Source organism: Lactuca virosa, chromosome 8 (assembly GCF_052849685.1).
Source record: "Lactuca virosa cultivar CGN04683 chromosome 8, Lactuca_virosa_CGN04683_v6, whole genome shotgun sequence".
Classification (NCBI taxonomy): Eukaryota; Viridiplantae; Streptophyta; class Magnoliopsida; order Asterales; family Asteraceae; genus Lactuca; species Lactuca virosa.
Window position 1 is genome coordinate 80,676,387 of NC_136433.1, and position 18,289 is coordinate 80,694,675.

The 18,289-nt window shown below is 34.6% G+C and overlaps 1 long non-coding RNA gene and 1 pseudogene across 2 annotated transcripts; one reads left to right on the forward strand and one right to left on the reverse strand.

The window, feature by feature from the left end:
* Nucleotides 1-1,438: 1,438 nt before the first annotated feature.
* LOC145129150 (plastid division protein CDP1, chloroplastic-like) lies at nucleotides 1,439-8,706 on the reverse strand (annotated as a pseudogene). Its single transcript, XR_013717322.1, has 17 exons — nucleotides 8,287-8,706; nucleotides 7,855-7,991; nucleotides 7,050-7,778; nucleotides 6,653-6,843; nucleotides 6,163-6,569; nucleotides 5,991-6,093; nucleotides 5,106-5,509; nucleotides 4,944-4,994; nucleotides 4,800-4,861; nucleotides 4,365-4,399; nucleotides 4,228-4,293; nucleotides 3,465-3,625; nucleotides 3,260-3,371; nucleotides 2,550-3,152; nucleotides 2,357-2,472; nucleotides 1,754-1,906; nucleotides 1,439-1,622 (listed from the first exon to the last, which is right to left on the reverse strand). The product of XR_013717322.1 is annotated as a plastid division protein CDP1, chloroplastic-like (transcript).
* A 1,215-nt stretch (nucleotides 8,707-9,921) lies between these two features.
* Nucleotides 9,922-12,128, forward strand: LOC145129152 (uncharacterized). The gene is made up of 5 exons (XR_013717323.1): nucleotides 9,922-10,439; nucleotides 10,585-10,707; nucleotides 11,129-11,320; nucleotides 11,420-11,464; nucleotides 11,934-12,128. It is a non-coding gene; the product is annotated as an uncharacterized LOC145129152 (long non-coding RNA).
* Nucleotides 12,129-18,289: the final 6,161 nt, after the last annotated feature.

Genomic DNA, 18,289 nt, shown 5'->3' on the forward strand with positions numbered 1-18,289 from the left:
GAACCGACAACAGAGATGATGGAAGTTGAGGTTCCATCATAGGTTCCGATTCCAACTCAGAAACTTCCAAGGACTCTTCTTCCTCCTCATGGATTACTTCATCCTTCTCCTTCAAGGTTGAGTAATAAATTTGTATCCACTTAGCCTTTTCAGTCTCCACTCCTTCCTCTGAGTAATAATTCTTTTTCATTTTTGCTATCTCAGCTTCTGTCTCTTCATTTCTCTTTATCTGGTTCTGATGATGTATCCCCATTATCTTCACCATCTCTAGCATCTCTATTTGGATGATCCTCATCTCTTCCCGTGCCTTTGTTTGTTGTTGGATCCACATAGATTGTTGTTGTTGTTCATCTTGCACCTTTCCCACAGCTTCATCCCAGTTGCCTATCCTATTTGCTATCATTTCTTCCCCAACATTAACTGCTCTGATACCAATTGATATAACCTTGTTGAATCTATCGTATATCTCAGACAATCTAACACCCACACTAAGAGAAACGCTTGATAATATTCATAAAGATAGTTTTCTCACAATTCTAGAGGTGAGAGTCTCTCCAAAAGAAGAACAATGTTCTCTTACAAATTAATTATTAGCTACCTCATTCTACCTTCTAATAGGATATAAATACTACTAAGACTAGGATAAGACAATGAGGAATTCTAGTTCCACTGACACAAACGATGTTGTTCCCACTAACCATGCCTACCACTAACATAAAAGCCTGCAATAATGTCAAAAGTACTAAAATACCCCTTGGCCATAAACCAGTAAACTTGGGGCTTATCAATAGTGTCTCATGATAAAGTTTCCAACGGAAAGCATGACATTAGAATTTTAACAACAGTTTTATTTATTTTCATTCACCTTCTAATGAAAACCCAATGCAGTTAAAGAATTTTTGCATCGTTTTATTTTTTTAAAAAACCATTCATCATGATAATGACATCATTAATGTGAAAATGTGTTGGATTAAGGTGTCTAAGGTCCTAACTAAATTGGTATAATGTTGATGAATGAAAGTAAAGTCCTTTTTGGGTTGCCCTCATAACCAAGAAATTGATTAAATTGATTTTAGCACTACTAGAAAAACAGCCTTTTACGACGCGCAAATGCGTGTCAAGGAAGGCCCTGTCATAACGAGAGACGACACGCTTTTGCGCGTCATCTATAGACGACGCGCATTTACGACGCGCAATGCGTATCAAGGAAGGCCCTGTTATAAAGGAAGACGACACACATTTGCGTGTCGTAACCTTACGACGCACGTTTAGGACACGCATTACGTATCATTAAAGCATCTGTCATAAATGAAGATGACACACATTTACGTGTCATAAACTTCAACAACCATTTACTATATACATTTACGATATACATTTACGACGCGTCTTTACGATACTCATTTACGCATAATACAAAAATATGGAAACAAATATATACCAAAACAATCAATTTCATCCATAACATCATGTCAAAAAATTGTAATACATTGTATTAAGGGGATCCGATTGTACATTGTTATTAAGAGGTTTTTCCTAACTATATAACCTAATACTACATTGCTATTAAGGAACACCTTGTTTCTACTTCTTATTGTTATGCTTCTGTTTCCACATGATACCTGTTTCCAAGACAAGTAAACTTGCTCTTATTGGGGCTGAGAGAATTTAGATATAACAACAATAATATATTTAAAGGAATAAAAAAAGTAGGAATGTAAGGGAAACATGAAGGGGAATAAGATAGCCTAACCTCACCATAATCAACAAATAGTTTGTTTGCTCACTAGTATGCTTCAATCATAACCAATTATCTTCTTTCATTTTCTCAACAGCAGCAAAATAGTCATTTCCATTAACTCAGCAACTTCCTTCTCATCATATTTTGCAACCCAAAATGTTCATACTGAACCACAAGGTGACAAACTCTTAATGAAATTGAACAAAAAAATATTGATTATGAATACTTCACATTCTCTCACTGTATTGTAAAATTCAACCAAAAATAAAGAACAAAAAAAATCATCTATACTAAATTGATTACTACATCAAAGCGAGCATTCTTATCCAACCATCAGGGCCAAATATGTAGTATATACCCCAAAAAAATGTGCAAATATCAAAACTTCACTCATACATACACAAGTCGGATCTGAACACACACAACAATATCTAATAATAAACACCAAATATATGTACATATTGATGCATATCCTACTCTAAATATACTAACAAATCAAAAGGAGATACATGCTAAAAATTTGTGTGGAATAGAGGTAACCTTAATAGATTATTCTTAATAGATATTGTTGATAGATATTGTTAAGAAAAATATTAACAAAAAAAAAAAACTCACCTAGAATCAGATAGTAGAGAAGTTGACCTACACACATGGATGCACCAATTAAGCTTGTGTGAAGTATTAAGAACTTTAGATAACATCTGAACAACCCCTTCACTCAACAGTATTGGCTGTAAAAAAAAGCATAAATCATTAAAAATTAGCAGATATTAACTTTTAAGCAACAACTGAATAAATAAAAGAATACCTTGGCACGTGGCTATTCAAGTAAGCTAGCAAGAAAATCAAGCAATCTTTGAAAATCAGTTAAGACAGATGGATCTAAAAGCCACTCTTCTATATAAAGTATCATAGGAGTATCGCTGCTCTGTCAGCATGTACACATGCCACGCGTACAATAAAAATCCTCAACATGTCTTGTATTACAACCATCAGGGCCAACATGCTTTCATCTCATACGGCTCCCATGTGATAAAAGAAAGATTTCTTCATCTCATATTTATATTTATCTGGGCTTTTGTAAAAAAAATACCAATTCAAGTGGGTGGCCCAAAAGACTCATTATCAAATTCAAATGGGTGTGGTGTGGATAACAGGTCAAAATGGTAAATTTTTCTACACATTTTTGTTTTATATTAGTGTTAAATATGATTCAACAACAACAATACCCAGATCCCATATATAGGAATGGGGTAAGATGTAGACAATCGGACCACCGAAAGAACAGTGGCTTTATTAGATCATATATTATTTTTGGAACCACACTAGAGAAAAGTTCTCGTTTTTGTGTCCAGAATAAGTATCATTAATTTGAGGTGTTCAAGATGGGATTGGTGACACATTCTCAACTCTGCAACAACAAATAGATAGAAGACGTTTTTATAGAGGTGCACATGTGCAGTTTAATCATATGCAAAATAAATGGCATACGACAATAACACGGAAGATAATAATTACCTTTGATGAGCCGCAAGACATCTTATACTCCAAACCATTCACCACATGTACGCCTTCCATGGCAGCTGATATAGCAGAAGATTCATCCATGCCTGAGAATTGGCGTATATTTCTACATGTAATTAGGAAACAAATTAAATATGAACATAAATATATACTCATTTACTCAATGTCATAAGAAGTATTAATATTTATTAGTTATTACCTCTGCAACATAATACCATAATCCTTTTTGCCAGGCACAACAGAAAGAAAATCATTGTGAAGATAAGCTGAAAAATTAGGATCCACAGAAACCGCAACCACTTCAGTCTTTTCATTCCCAACATCCATCAGCTGAATGGTTAAACAAGATGGGCCAGATGACTGCAAAAACATAAGGAAAAAAAATAAACTATAGTTCTTACAGGATACAGAGACTGCTACATATGATTATATAGTAATAATCTATTTTTTTAATAAAGCATTTAGGAGCTTCTATGCTTTAAAAATAACTCCACGGAACTTTCAACCTTTTGACGTGTTTCACTTCTGCTGATTTTACCAAATTTACCCCTATAGAGATAAAACTTGGCCCAAATCTGCTCATTTATAACTTATAAGGAAATTGCCACCTCTAATCATACTTATTTGAGGATATAAACAAATGGTGTCTATAGTTTTATAACAACTGAAATCTGATTCTGGTTATTCTGTATCACATGACATAATCTGATTCTGGTTATTCTGCATCACATGACATAATCAGTTTTAAACCCTTTATATACGGGGAATAAATAATAACAAAATTCACTTTTAATATTGTAACTCGAATGAATACCATATTTCATACAACATAGACTAAAACATATAGAGGATCCAGGGACTAATAGTTTTCAACCATTTTCGAATAATTATTTCAGAAACCAAAATAAATAAATAATTAAAAGACAAGGAAAGGAAAGGATGCTGGTAGAAAATAAAATAACCTTGGGTGAAGACTCTTGATCTCTTCCAAATTTTGATGCACCTTTGACATTACAAGGCGTACATACCTGAAAAAAAGAATATTATATTTTGTGTTTTGTTATCATTAAAGAACACAACATTTACATTAAAATCATACCAAATCTCAGACTCTTTCCGCTCTCGAGGGGTAATCTGATAAATCACAATAAGATGAGATGGATGATTTAGGTCATAATTATTATAACTCTAAGGTTAAATGTAAAAAAAATAACAATGTAATGTACTTCTTTGATTTGTTTAGTAATTAGTATGATTGGATCAGAGCACCTAATATCCTGCATTTACAAACCATAGGGATAGGATTCAATACAATTATATCATCTCATCTGTGGCATTATCTGTAATATGATTGGATCACTAGCTGCATTTATGTTTATTGTTATTGCTATTGTTACTCTACCTTCACTGTTTTTTTGTTTTTGTTAATGTTATTATTCTTGTTACCTAAGTGTTAATGTTATTGTTTGACTGCTTTCTGCAACCATAGTTATCAGATTTGTGAGAAAAAATAAAGATAAATAAGCTTACCTACCATTAAGCCAGGATAAGAGTTTAGGGCATCAATGGAAGATGTCTCCTGGATTTTATTACCTCCTGGACACACACCATAAATTTTCAATAACTTGGAATTGTTCAAGTAAGATAATATAATCCCAAAAAAAATGCAATTAATTACCAATAAGTAGGCAATGCAAATTTTGGAAAGGCTTATCAGGTTCATCTGTAGCTGAGGGGTACCAAATGCGCTCTATGTTATTCTTATTCAATTGAAGTTGCTCCAAAATGAATACAATTTCAAGTAAAGGATAAAGCTTTCACAAACTATTATAATATTAACCTTGAGTAAGTCATCGCTGAGGGTTAAAAGCGAATCCAGAGTGCCAGCATGAAGATTTGCAACAACACATGAGATGAAATTACCTTTGCACCCTCAACAAATGGAAGATGGAGGGTAGCAGATTCTAGAGAGCCAATAATCCCAGAAAATGAAACAGAATGATCTCTCTCGTCTTGTTCCCATACTTTCAAATATGGTATCTGCATTTGTCAAATCAATGTTATCACCCAACAATTTACAATACAATAAATAAATATAAAAATTGAGATAAATTATGTTCTTTCCTGATTCTTAAGGACAGAGTGCAGCTTTAAGTTATGCCTCAGCTGTTGAATCTCAATTTGTTTGGCGTTGACAGACTGTCGCATTTTTGATGTAGTCACCCATGCATTATATAGACTTTTCTGCAACAGTTTGTTACATTAGAATATTAGATAACAATGAAAAAAAAGGTAGAGAATGTGTAGTGTCATTAAAAAACTATGAACAAAAAGTCCTCAAAAACAAGGCGAGAGAGATTTATCTACACTTATAGAACAGAGCTTGTGCAGTGTAACTTTATCCTCAAAAACACAGGTGCAGTGTACTAAATCATTGATTTGACATTTAGAACGTATCAGAACCAGTAGTGATACCAACTTCAAGCTTCAAACTACAATTATATCATGGGTATAAATAATCGAATACTATTTTTTTTTATCATAAACAGTAGAGAGTAGTCTGAATCGGAACCTTTTAGACAACTAGGAGAGCCCTTAACAATCAGAAGGTTACAAATTCATAAAAATTCAATCAAAATACTAATTCTCGTATGATATAAGTATCAGATCAACTTCTTATTGAAGGTCCATGAAAATATAAACGGAAACATAATGTTTTACTTACCCAAAGAAATAGCTTCCTAAACATGTTTGATTACTTTTACATTTTCCATAGAAATTGCTAGTAATGTCTTGCCAGTACCAGGAGGTCCATACAGAAGAACACTCTAAACAGATTAAAGGGTATATGAGTAATTTTACATGATCATGACAATAAAATTATAAAAAAAATGTACCTTGGGTGCTTGATTCCAACCCTTATGAAGAGTTCAGGGTTCATTAAAGGCAACTCTATGGATTCCCTAAGTTCACGAATTTGTGTTTTCAGGTCATCAAAGATACAAAAGATGGCATCATTATTGCGACACATAAAGATTAAAGATCCACTGTGCATTTTAGGGGAAGACACAAAGTGTAATATGAACACCTAAAAAATCAATTTTTTGTACATTTCTGAAACAGTTAAACTAAACCCACAACAATGTTCTATCAAGGTTATAAAAAAGGAACAAAGAAATGAAAAAACTTGTAAGAGCTCCAGACAATGAGTATGTATGATCATGATTGGATTTCAACATCACCTTCACATAATTTCCATGATCCATCTTCTTGCTTCTTCAGCAAATAACGGATCGCGTAGGTACTGAAATTAGTCATAATTAATGTTATCAATATAGTTTGTAATGATTGTTAAAGGGAAAATTCGTAAAAATGCAAAATATTTACCTATAATAATTTGGGTTCTTTTAATGAGATGAGCCCACAAGTTCAGCTGCTTCATCAACAAGAGCCTCTATTTCTGCCATTTCCTTACCTGTTTCATCTGACAAAATGTCTGCTTGAAGAATAGTCAACTCCAGCAAAATAAATCTCCAAAAGCAACACCTGTCTTTTGCTATCTCAGCTAAACCCTTCCACTGTGTTCATATTAATGGAAAGTTGTAAATATCAGAGACCTTGAAAAAGTCGAAGATTTATTATACGTTTTGAACAAATATTTAAAAGGTTCATACTTGATAACATGATTGACTCGATGAACCCTCTAAACATGAGTAAATGACTATTTTACCCTTTTGTTACCATTAAGTTAAAAAGAAACAACCCTAAGCAAAACATTACTTACCTGAAGAAGCATTGACTCATCAAGAACATCAACAAGATTATGAAGTTGATGATTAGGCCCAAGAGCTTCAGCTTTAACAGTTTGCCGTTGTTTAACAAGACTTTCAGCTTCTTCCAAACACATTGATCTCTTCTTACATGAATTTAAACTTGCACCCATGATAGAATCTTTTACACCTCCACCTTCAATTTCACCCTTGACTTTTTCCTTTTGCGTTGACCACAATGACATCACCATTTTAGCAATAAGATTACCCTTATCACAAGCAGATCCCTAAAGACCATGAGAAGACTTTGTAAGTGATCCTGTGTTGGGCCCGCTGAGGTCCCAACTAGATACCCTCCTGGGCCCACGAAACCACACACCCACGGTTGCAAATAATAAGAAAAACATTGATGTTGCAAAGCTCATATACCAAATTGTGTTATTTGGATCCAACCAAATTTCCCAAACTTTATCATAGTGTACTCCTAAATTTCTCTTTAATTGAGCAGATGGATAGCTTTCGCGTTTCAAATTGTTTGCTATTAGTGGGCTTTATAGATTTGATGGAGTCAAATGCTTTACAGTTGACCCAACACGTGGTGAAGATGAATGATCTTCAATAGTTCTCCAATCAGATGAAAAAGTAGAAGAAAGTGGTCTCTAGTTTAAACTTGGTGATGTTTGTGGTGCTCTTTTTCTATTCTTGTTTTCAGAAACCTTCTTTACACCAACAAAAAAGTTATCCTTAAAAACATTGGTCAAACTATCAATTAATTAAAGAATTAAAAGATATAGAAAAAAATTCCAAAAATCTACTAACTTCACGTGGAAGGGCCCGCATAATGGTCAGAGTAGACATGTCAAGAACCACACGAGTTCCAGCAGTGAGTTTTTCTTTGTCCACTTTACTCCTGCATCCAACCCCATACCTTGGGCCACTACTTGCTTTAACAATCACTGTGATAAAAGAAACATAAAACCTCAGAAAGTAACAGCATGATAGATGTAAATTAGCATAATACAAAAAGTTCAAACCCTGGATAAGATAAACACACAAAAAATTCATCGGAACATAACATATTCTCGAATTTATGCTCAAAATGTTAAATGTGAGTATGTGTGTGAGGTGCTATGTGCGACTATAAACAAAGTATAAGAATGGGATCGAGAAGCAGAAAAGTAGGGGGAAGGATGTCGCACCTAAGAAATCAAATAAGAAGAATGAAAATAAGGGAGAAGGAACAAAGCATACCTGAGATGCTTAGAGAGTAGAAGTGGGGATCGTGGAATGAGGAGGAAATCGCGATTGAAACCCGCATAGTTTTTCGGTTAGGGTTTTACACAGGAGAAGATGAGCAGATCCAAAATCGAAATCAAAGCTATGAATAGAGGAGAAATTAAAGAAATAGATGAACGAAAACATTAGGAAGAGAGAATAACCAAAGCATATCTTAGTCGGGCTAGGGTGTGGAAATTTAAGCAGTATCCGACGAGGTCACATGAGCCCGAGGTCGCCGGAGGAAAATACCCCTAAGGTCGTTGGAGGAGAAGTGAGCAAAGATGTTGCCGGCGATGTGAGGCGAGATCATCGATTGATTATTGCAGAGGCCAGAGTGAACCAAGTGTTTTTCGTTCTTGAAAAAAAAAGCCCTAGTCCCTGCGATTTTGTGGAATTTAGTAGTACTGATACTTTGGTCGAGGCGCGTTTGAAATAATTATAAAGCGACATCTCTACACGACACTCGTTTAACACAAGTGCCCTCCGTGTTTTTTTTGTTGGACACTAATTTAACGGCACGCAATAATGCGTGTCCTCTATTCTTAAATTTTTTGAAGAGATGACAATTTTTTAATGTCACTCTCTTTTGCGTAACATAAATCAATGAGTGTCGTGGTTTACGCGTTGTAAAAGGGTCTTTTTCTTGTAGTGTAGGAGAGAGATAAATGTTTATTAATATATTATATGACTAATATATTAATCAGAAACAGTTATAATTAATTTAGAATTAATTAGAGTTAATTTGGAATTAATTATGGATTAATTAATTAGAATTAGTTAAAAGTTGAAGGACTATAGCTGTAATTGTTTAAAAGTTGAGCATAGGACGGGTTCTAAAACCTCCTATGTTGGATGGCTTGGAGGCTTCTTTTAAGGTGTTTCCGAATCAGCTATAAATAGAGTCTTATAACTTGGATTTTTCGGTCATGCTATTCCTCATAGCAAATCCGAAAATTTGCCTCATCACCCCTCTCTCCTAATTCTTCTAGGGTTCTTGTGTTGTGGGTGTGAACCATTAGAATGTCTAATCTGCGTTTTTTCTTTCGCCGCCACGACTTGGAGATTTATCTGCCACGCCGTGGGGACCTCCTATTTAGTGAAATTTTGTGGATAAATGAGATTTTGATTAGGATAATTACATTTATAGATATTGTTTTAATTAGATAAAATCCGAATATTTAAATTGGTAATTCGACCTCCTAATATCTCGAATCTTTGAATTATCCTCATGATTTAATTAAATTTAATTATTTGATTAATTAAAAGAAAAGGATTAATTTTGAAATCATCAAATAATTTTTGAACATTATTTTAAATGTTTAAAATACACAATTATATATATATATATATATATATATATATATATATATATATATATATATATATATATATATATATATATATAGACGAATGATCATTTGAGAACCTATATATTTATGAGAACCCGAGAACCATACGAGGACCTTTAGATCAAAATAATAAACGGTTAACATGTTTTGTGGTATTTTTGTAAATACTGGGAAAAGAAAAGACCCGGGGCATGAAATTGAAAATGAATCAGGGGCAACTTAGAGATAAAATAATTACTTTTGATTTCCTTGATTACATCCCTCATTTACTTTTCTCTCTCTCTCTCTCTCTCTCTCTCTCGTCTTTCCTGTCGTCCTCTTCATCTTATCTCTATAATCATCAACTACTACCAATCAACTGTTAGTAATCTCCAAAATCATCAAAGACAATTTCACGATCTAAGAGATCGATCCCGTTCGTGATCATCTTCAATTTTAGCAATGATCGTCGGAGACCTAAAATGTTCGATTGGGGATCGACGTAGTATTCACGTCTTATTAAAATCGATCTCCATTGAAGATCGAACTCAAACATATATGATAAAGATCGACGGAAATTGTCCTAAATATACGTACTGTACGTATCGTCTTCCTCGCGTCCAACCGCCTCCATCTCCTCCGATCAACGCCATTCCCCCTCTACATTCAAACCAGAGGATGATTACAGGTTCACCGTCTTCCAAACTAACCTCCGCCTCGCAGAGTGTCACCAGAAGCTTGATCCGTCGGCGGTCCATGGCGTCACTCGATTCTCCTACATGACTCCATCGGAATTCAGTAAGCATCTCGGACTTAGATCTCGATCTCGTCTTAGGTTTCCCACCGATGCCAACGAGGCTCCGATCCATGTGAAAGTTTATTTGATTTCAATACATATAAAATTGTGGTTGTAAAATGTTTTTTTATATTTTTATGATTTCAGATAAAGCCTCCTTCTTCTCCAGAAGGTCGATTCACACACATACTCTTAGTTGGAATTGAAGGCTCTGCTCATGGACCATAGTTTGTTGCTGAGGCTTTAGCGCCTGATAATCCTCCTCTCAAGGTAATATTTAATCCCTTCATCTCAGTTTTTTACGTACAAGATCTAAACTAGATAATGTTCTCACCAAAATCTTATTGCTTCTCAATTTGATCAACAGTTACCTTTATATATAGATAGATCAGTAGCATATATAGAGTAGTTTTTCAATTCAATGAAATATTGTAATTTCTCTCTCTAATTCAACATCTTTCTTATTCAAGGAATTTAAATTTCAAAGTTCAACGAGTAAAACAAAGTGGTATTTTTGAAAATAAAAGTATAATCAACATTAGAATATTCTTAAATCTTAACTCTTTCAAACGGTTGTTTAAACACAATGCTAGATGACAAGCATTTTAACGTACATGTGACTGATGAATGAGGTTTCTTGTTTGAGATCTATATAACAAAGTAATCACGGGCACTTTAATTGTGATTTCAGCTGATGGATTACGAGTCGTCAAGTTCTTTGAGCTAGATTCTGATGGGAATTACAGAGCGCCATTTTTGAGAAGTGTAATCAAAGGACAAGGGCGTTGGGGTGTTTCTCATGCTTGTCCTCCAACAGAATCCAGACCTGGACATGTTGCAATCATAGCAGGTTTTTATGAGGATCCTAGTGTTGTCACAAAAGGTAAATTATCTGTTCGGATGATTTGAAGTTTCATGAAAGCATACATTTCAATGTTAGAAACATTTGACTTGATAATTTGTCATAATGTAATGTATGCAGGATGGAAGGCAAACCCTGTGGAATTCGATTCAGTTTTCAACAAGAGTAAGCATTTTCATCAGTTTCTTAATACAACTCATGGGCAGTTTTCTTTTTTACTTAATGGGCTTAATGAGTTCAACACTTAAATCTGGATAACTATGGTTGTTTCTTTTTTACTTATCTAAATTTATAAAAAGTTCAACGTTGGAATTACATGTAATTCACATATGAATTACATGTGATTCACATGTAAATCACATGTAATTCACATATAAATCACATGTAATTCACGTATGAATTACATGTGATTTACATGTGAATCACATGTAATTCATACGTGAATTACATGTGATTTACATGTGAATCACATGTAATTCACGTATGAATTACATGTGATTCACATGTAATTCACATATGAATTACATATGATTCGCATGTAAATTGCATGTAATTCACATATAAATTACATGTGATTCACATGTAATCACATATGTATTTTTGCATCAATAATTTTTTTTTTTTTTTTTTGTAGATTTGGAAGAAATTGTGGTGAATATTGAAGAGGTGAAAAATGATAAATTGAAGAAAATATGGAAATATTGATACGAATACATGAAAACGCTTTGAAATTTTGTAGCATTTTTTTGTTTTTGATATTTTATATTGTATCGAATAAAATACTTATTGTATTGCGTTTATAGATTAGTAAATAAAATAAGTTTTCTTATGATTCCTTTACAAATATTATAATATATGAAATATGCATATATGCACTTGTAAAAATATGCATAAATGTACCAAAAATATGCATATATGCATCTAAAAAATGCAGTTTTTTTTTAAATAATAGTGTCTTTTTGAAAAAATTGCAGTGTTTTTGAAAAAAATGCGGTTTTTGAAAAAACTGCAGCTTTCTAAAAAAATGCATTTTTTTAAAAAAAATTATAGGTTTTTTAAAAAATTGTAGCTTTTTTTTTTTGAAAACTTTGCAGATTTTTTTAAAAAAAATGCTGTTTTTTTAAAAAGAAAAGCAATTTTATTTTTTATTTTTGAAAAAAATTGCAGTTTTTTTTGAAGAAAAATGTAGTTTTTTTGAGAAAAAAATGCAGTTGTTTTTTGAAAAAAATTACAGTTTTTTTAATATATATATATATATATATATATATATATATATATATATATATATATATATATATATATATATTAAATTTATGTTAATTTTTAAAACTTTTTATTAATGTTTCCAATAACACAAAAAATTAAACATTAAATGAGATTGGTATGATTACGATCATGCCCTTATTGAATTAGTTTTGATCTAACGCTCCACTTTTAGTTTTTGGGAAACTACTAGTTCTCAACCGATCTAACCCATATATATATATATATATATATATATATATATATATATATATATATATATATATATATAGATCTTAAAAGTTTAATACTATATGTATGACATTAGTCAGTTGAATCAATAGTAGGCCTGATTCACGAATCCGTACTCTAAAGGGGGAGGGAGGGATAAGGAAACAGCCTATAAAATGATCGTCATTGGGTGTCCACTCTCACCTACCGCTCCCTTGTACGGTGGAGGATCGTTAGCCGAACGGGTTAGACCTTTGGGCGAGGCCCGTTCGATTATGTAGATTGGTGAGACCTGTGGGGGAGACCCGTTTCATTATGATAGTACGGGTGAAACCTGATAGAAATTGGTCTGGTTAAGGTGTTGGATCACGTTTAGACTATGATGACTCTGTGATCAATGGACCGAATCTGTGTGTGTTGGATTAGGTGTCTAAGCCCTTAACTATAATTTGTATGTACTTGAATTGATAGCAGCACAGTCCTTTTGGGTTGCCCTCAACCTAGCAACTGGACAAGGAAATTATGAAAGGAGAGATATTAATTTATAAGATTAATAAATTAATATATATATATATATATATATATATATATATATATATATATATATATATATAAATGATTTATTAATATGTTAATGGATTAATATATTAATTAGAAATGATTATGTTTAATTAATTGTTAGCCAGAAATTAATTAGAATTGATTTTGGGGTTAAAAGAATTAATTATAAGGTGCAGGGACTAGTTTGCAATTATCTAATAGTTGAGTGGAAGGCTCTAGAACCCCCTTGGAAGAGGGTGGACGAAATCTTTAGGGGAAACCCTAATAATTTCGTTCATAGGGGCTTGGATAAGGCCCTTGGGTTTGCTTAGGCCCTAAGCAAAGGATAACTAGGGTTTCCCTTAAACCCTAGATCCCTCAGCTATATAAGGAGCCTCCTGGTTCATGTTTTTGGTGACTCTTTCTTTTGAAGAAACCTTAAGGCCGAGATTTTGCATACTCCCTCTCCCCTCTCTCTTCTACTTTCCTTCTTGCTAGTTTGGGTGTGATTCCATTAGAGGCATTACACTTGTGGTGCTAAAGCTTCCAAGAAGATCAAGATCAAGACCAAGGGAATATCAATTGTTTGCTATAACAATTGAAAGGTATGTAAACCCTAAACCCTAGTTTGTTAATTTCGAAATTAGCCTCTCTCCTCTAGGGTTCTTGTTTTGCAATTCAAAGTTGTATGTTCAATAGTTAAAACATAGATCCAAAGTAGGTTGCATGTGAACTTAGGAATTGTTTTCTAGTTTATTTGTTGTACCTAAAACCCATCAGTGGTATCAGAGCCATTGTTGTTTTAAATTGAATTGCTACAATTGTTGAATTGCAAATTAGGGTTTATAGCTATTAAACCCTAAAGGCCAATTTTTCGATTTATAGGGTTTTGGATCAAAGGGTTTTTCGAAAACCCTAGCCTCCAAAGAACCCTAATCGAAATTAGGGTTAGGGTTTTGAAAAACCCTAGCCTCCTCCCTTATGAATTTCGAAATATGCTAAGAGGATAACTAGGGTTTCTTGTTTTGGATAATTGTTACTTAATTAGATTAATTGGATAATTATCCTTACCCTATTTTTCGAAATTAGAGGGATAAGGATTAGGATTAAATTAATTGATTAATTTAATTAGATAATCCTTATAAGATTTAATAATTTGATTAATAGTTAATTAAAAGATAAATATTAAATCTAGTTAATTGGTTTATTTAAATTTAAATTTAATAGCTTAAATTTCGAAATTTATAAACCCTTGAAGTTTTAAAAGGTTTTAAAACACACCTTATATATATTATAATTAAAGGTTTAATATTATATGTATAAGAATATGGTCAGTCAAATCGCTAGTATGCCTCATTCACGAAGCTAATCTATAAGGGGGGTATAAGGAAACTGCCTATAAAATGGTAGTTGAATGGGTGTCCACTCTCACCCACCGCTTCCTTGATTAGTGGAGGGTCGTTAGCAGAACGGATTTGATAGGACAACTACTTCTCATTAAAAGTATAATGATATTAAAAGTACTAGAACATTATTTTCAAAAATCCCAACTCTAGTTACTTTAGGAAAAATGTGAAAAGTATGCTGATCCATGAAATTGCACATTATGCTTTATTGGTCGTTAGTGGAGCGTGTGTGGTTAACCAGCACACTAAAAGGCACTAATAAAGAGTAGTAATGGGTATCTCATAATTGTCATTTTGATAGAGCGTGTGTGGTTTACCAGTACATCAATAGTTAATGATAAAGACAATGAGGTTACCAAGCACATTTGCATGGTTATTCACATCTTGTTTGTGATCCTCGGCATCCCAGTCACAAATAGAAGAGCATAATCTGAGATCAAAACATGCCATCGAATAGTTTCAATGTATCTCAAAAGAATTAGGAATTTCACTTCGTTTGTTTCGTCTAATGGTGGAATTGGTGAATCGTCATTCACCTACCTTTATGAAATTTGCACTTGGATCTCGGCATCCCATTTCTGAGTTGTGAATCTTCATAGTTGGATCCTAACCTTGATATTATATCTTTGGGTTATTTTATTAAGGTATCTTGAAATCTAACTAAAACTTTCTTTCTTTTCTGATGTCTACTCCTGGAAACACTTCTGCTTCGTCCTCCTCCAACCAAAACTTCTCTTTGCTCAATATTTGCTCCAAAGTCGTTATGGATGGCTCAAACTATAACGATTGGATGCGCAACATCAAGATGGCTCTTCGTTTCGAGAACAAAGAATATGTTCTTGAAAAGGAGCTCAAAGAGCTTGATGAGAATGAAGCTACTCCTGAAGATCTTGCTGCCTACAAGAAACATTACGATGATGCTACCAAAGTGGCATGCATCATGGTGGCAACTATGTCCCCAGAACTGCAGAGGTACTATGAGGACTACTGGCCTTTCGAGATGAACAAGGACCTTATGGAAAAGTACCATAAGCGAGCTCGTCAAGAAAAGTTCGAAGTAGTCAAGTCACTCATGGCTTGCAAGATGAAAGATGGGGAGTCGGTTGTGTCACATGTGCAAAGAATGCAACGCTACATAGAGCGTTTGGTCAAGCTCAATATTCACTTTGATGAGGAATTGGCCATTGACATGGTCTTGAACTCACTTCCTGAATGTTATGGTCAGTTTATTCTAACTTACCATTTGAACAATACTGAGCAGACCTTGGCCCAATTGCACAACTTGTTGCAGACAGCTGAGGCAGGGATGAAGGGTAAAAGTATACCCTCCACACCTACGAGTGCCCCTGTTTTGGCTATTGGACAGGGAAAGGGGAAAAAGAGGAAAGGTCCTCCCAAGCAAAACTGGAAGAGCAAGGCTCAAGCTGGGTCATCTAGTAATGGCCCAAAGGCTAAGCCCAATGGTTCCACTCCCCATGTTTCTGATCCAAAAGAGGCAGTTTGCTTTTACTGCAACCAAAAGGGGCATTGGAAGAGATCTTGCCCACAGTATCTGCAAGATATCAAGGATGGCAAAGTGAAGCCATCTTCGGCAGGTATTTACACTATTTCTGCTAATAACTCATTATCTTCTCGTTCATGGGTCCTTGATACAGGATGTGGTTTTCATATCTGTTCTGATTTGCAGGGTCTAAAGGAAAGTGAGGAGATAGAGCGAGGAAGGATAAACCTGATCATGGGAAACAGAAAGTCTTCACCAGTAACCAAGATCGGAGTTTATCAGCTTCTGCTTAGTAATGATGTTAGATTAGATTTAATAAATTGTTGCTATTCGTCTGAGATGACGAGAAACATTATTTCATTTCATGCATTGTTCAGACAAGGTTTTACATATTCTTTTAATGATTTGAATGGTTCAATTTCTGTTTATAAGAATGGTGTTTTTATGTTTGAAGCTTTGCCTTGTAATGGTGTGTATGAAACAGTGACTTGTGTTGATAGCCTAGGAAATAGTGTACTTAATATTGACTTGTCTAATAGTGTAGACAAGGCATGCTTGTGGCATTGTCGTCTTGGACACATTAACAAGAAACGCATAGCCCAACTCCAAAAGGATGGAGTGTTGGAATCATTTGACCTAAAGTCAGATGATATGTGTGAGTCTTGTCTTTTGGGAAAGATGACAAAATCACCATTCACAGGGTCTTGTGAAAGAGGTGAAGGTCTGTTGGATCTCATACACACGGATGTGTGTGGACCCTTCAGATCAACTATAAGAGATGCTAATCGATTCTATGTGACTTTCACTGACGATTATAGCAGATATGGATATATCTACTTGATCAAGCATAAGTCAGAAACTTTTGAAAAGTTCAAAGAGTTTAAGCATGAAGTCGAAAATCAATTGGGCAGAAAGATAAAGATACTTAGATCCGATAGAGGCGGTGAGTATCTTAGTATCGAGTTTAACGACTATCTGAAAGAATGTGGGATAGTCTCACAATTGACTCCTCCTAGGACACCACAGTTAAATGGTGTAGCTGAGAGGCGTAATCGAACCTTGTTAGACATGGTTCGTTCTATGATGAGTCGGGCTTCGCTTCCCATTCACTTCTGGGGGTATGCCTTAGAGACAGCCGCCCACATCCTCAATCTTGTCCCTACAAAGAAGGTTGCCAAAACACCTCACGAAATGTGGACAGGGAAAGTTCCCTCGTTAGCACATATTAAAGTCTGGGGTTGTGAAGCTTTCGTAAGACGAGAGACTCACGACAAGCTAGCAGCTAGAAGTGAGAAATGTGTTTTCATTGGTTACCCAAAGCAGTCTTTTGGATATTTGTTCTACAGGCCTAGTGAGAACGTGGTCTTTGTAGCACGAAGAGGAGTCTTTCTTGAAAGAGAGCTCATATTCAAAGAGGACAGTGGGAGCACTATTGACCTTGAAGAAATTCAAGAGTCAGCCAATGAGGGAACCTTAGATGACACTAGCACTCAACCAGAGGAAACAGTTCCTGTTGAACCAATTGATAACTCATTACCTCTTAGAAGATCCACTAGGGTGAGTGTGCCACCTGAGTTGTATGGTTTTCATATTACTTCAGATGGTGACACATTCATAAGTGACAGAACACTGGTAAACTTAGATGAACCAGTCACTTATAAGGAAGCAATGGCAGGCCCAGAGGCTTCCAAGTGGAAAGAGGCAATGGACAGCGAGATTAAGTCCATGTATGACAACCAAGTTTGGAATTTGGTTGATAGTGCACCAGGTCGTAAGACAGTTGGGTGCAAATGGATCTTCAAGAAGAAGACAGACATGGATGGAAATGTGCACACATTCAAGGCTCGACTGGTTGCAAAAGGTTTCACTCAAACCCCAGGGGTTGACTATGATGAGACCTTCTCGCCAGTGGCTAAGATTAAATCTATTAGGATATTGCTCGCCATAGCTGCCTTTCATGATTATGAAATCTGGCAGATGGATGTCAAAACTGCTTTCCTTAATGGGAAGTTGGCTGAAGATGTTTACATGAGTCAGCCAGAGGGTTTTGTTGATGCAAAGTTCCCTAAT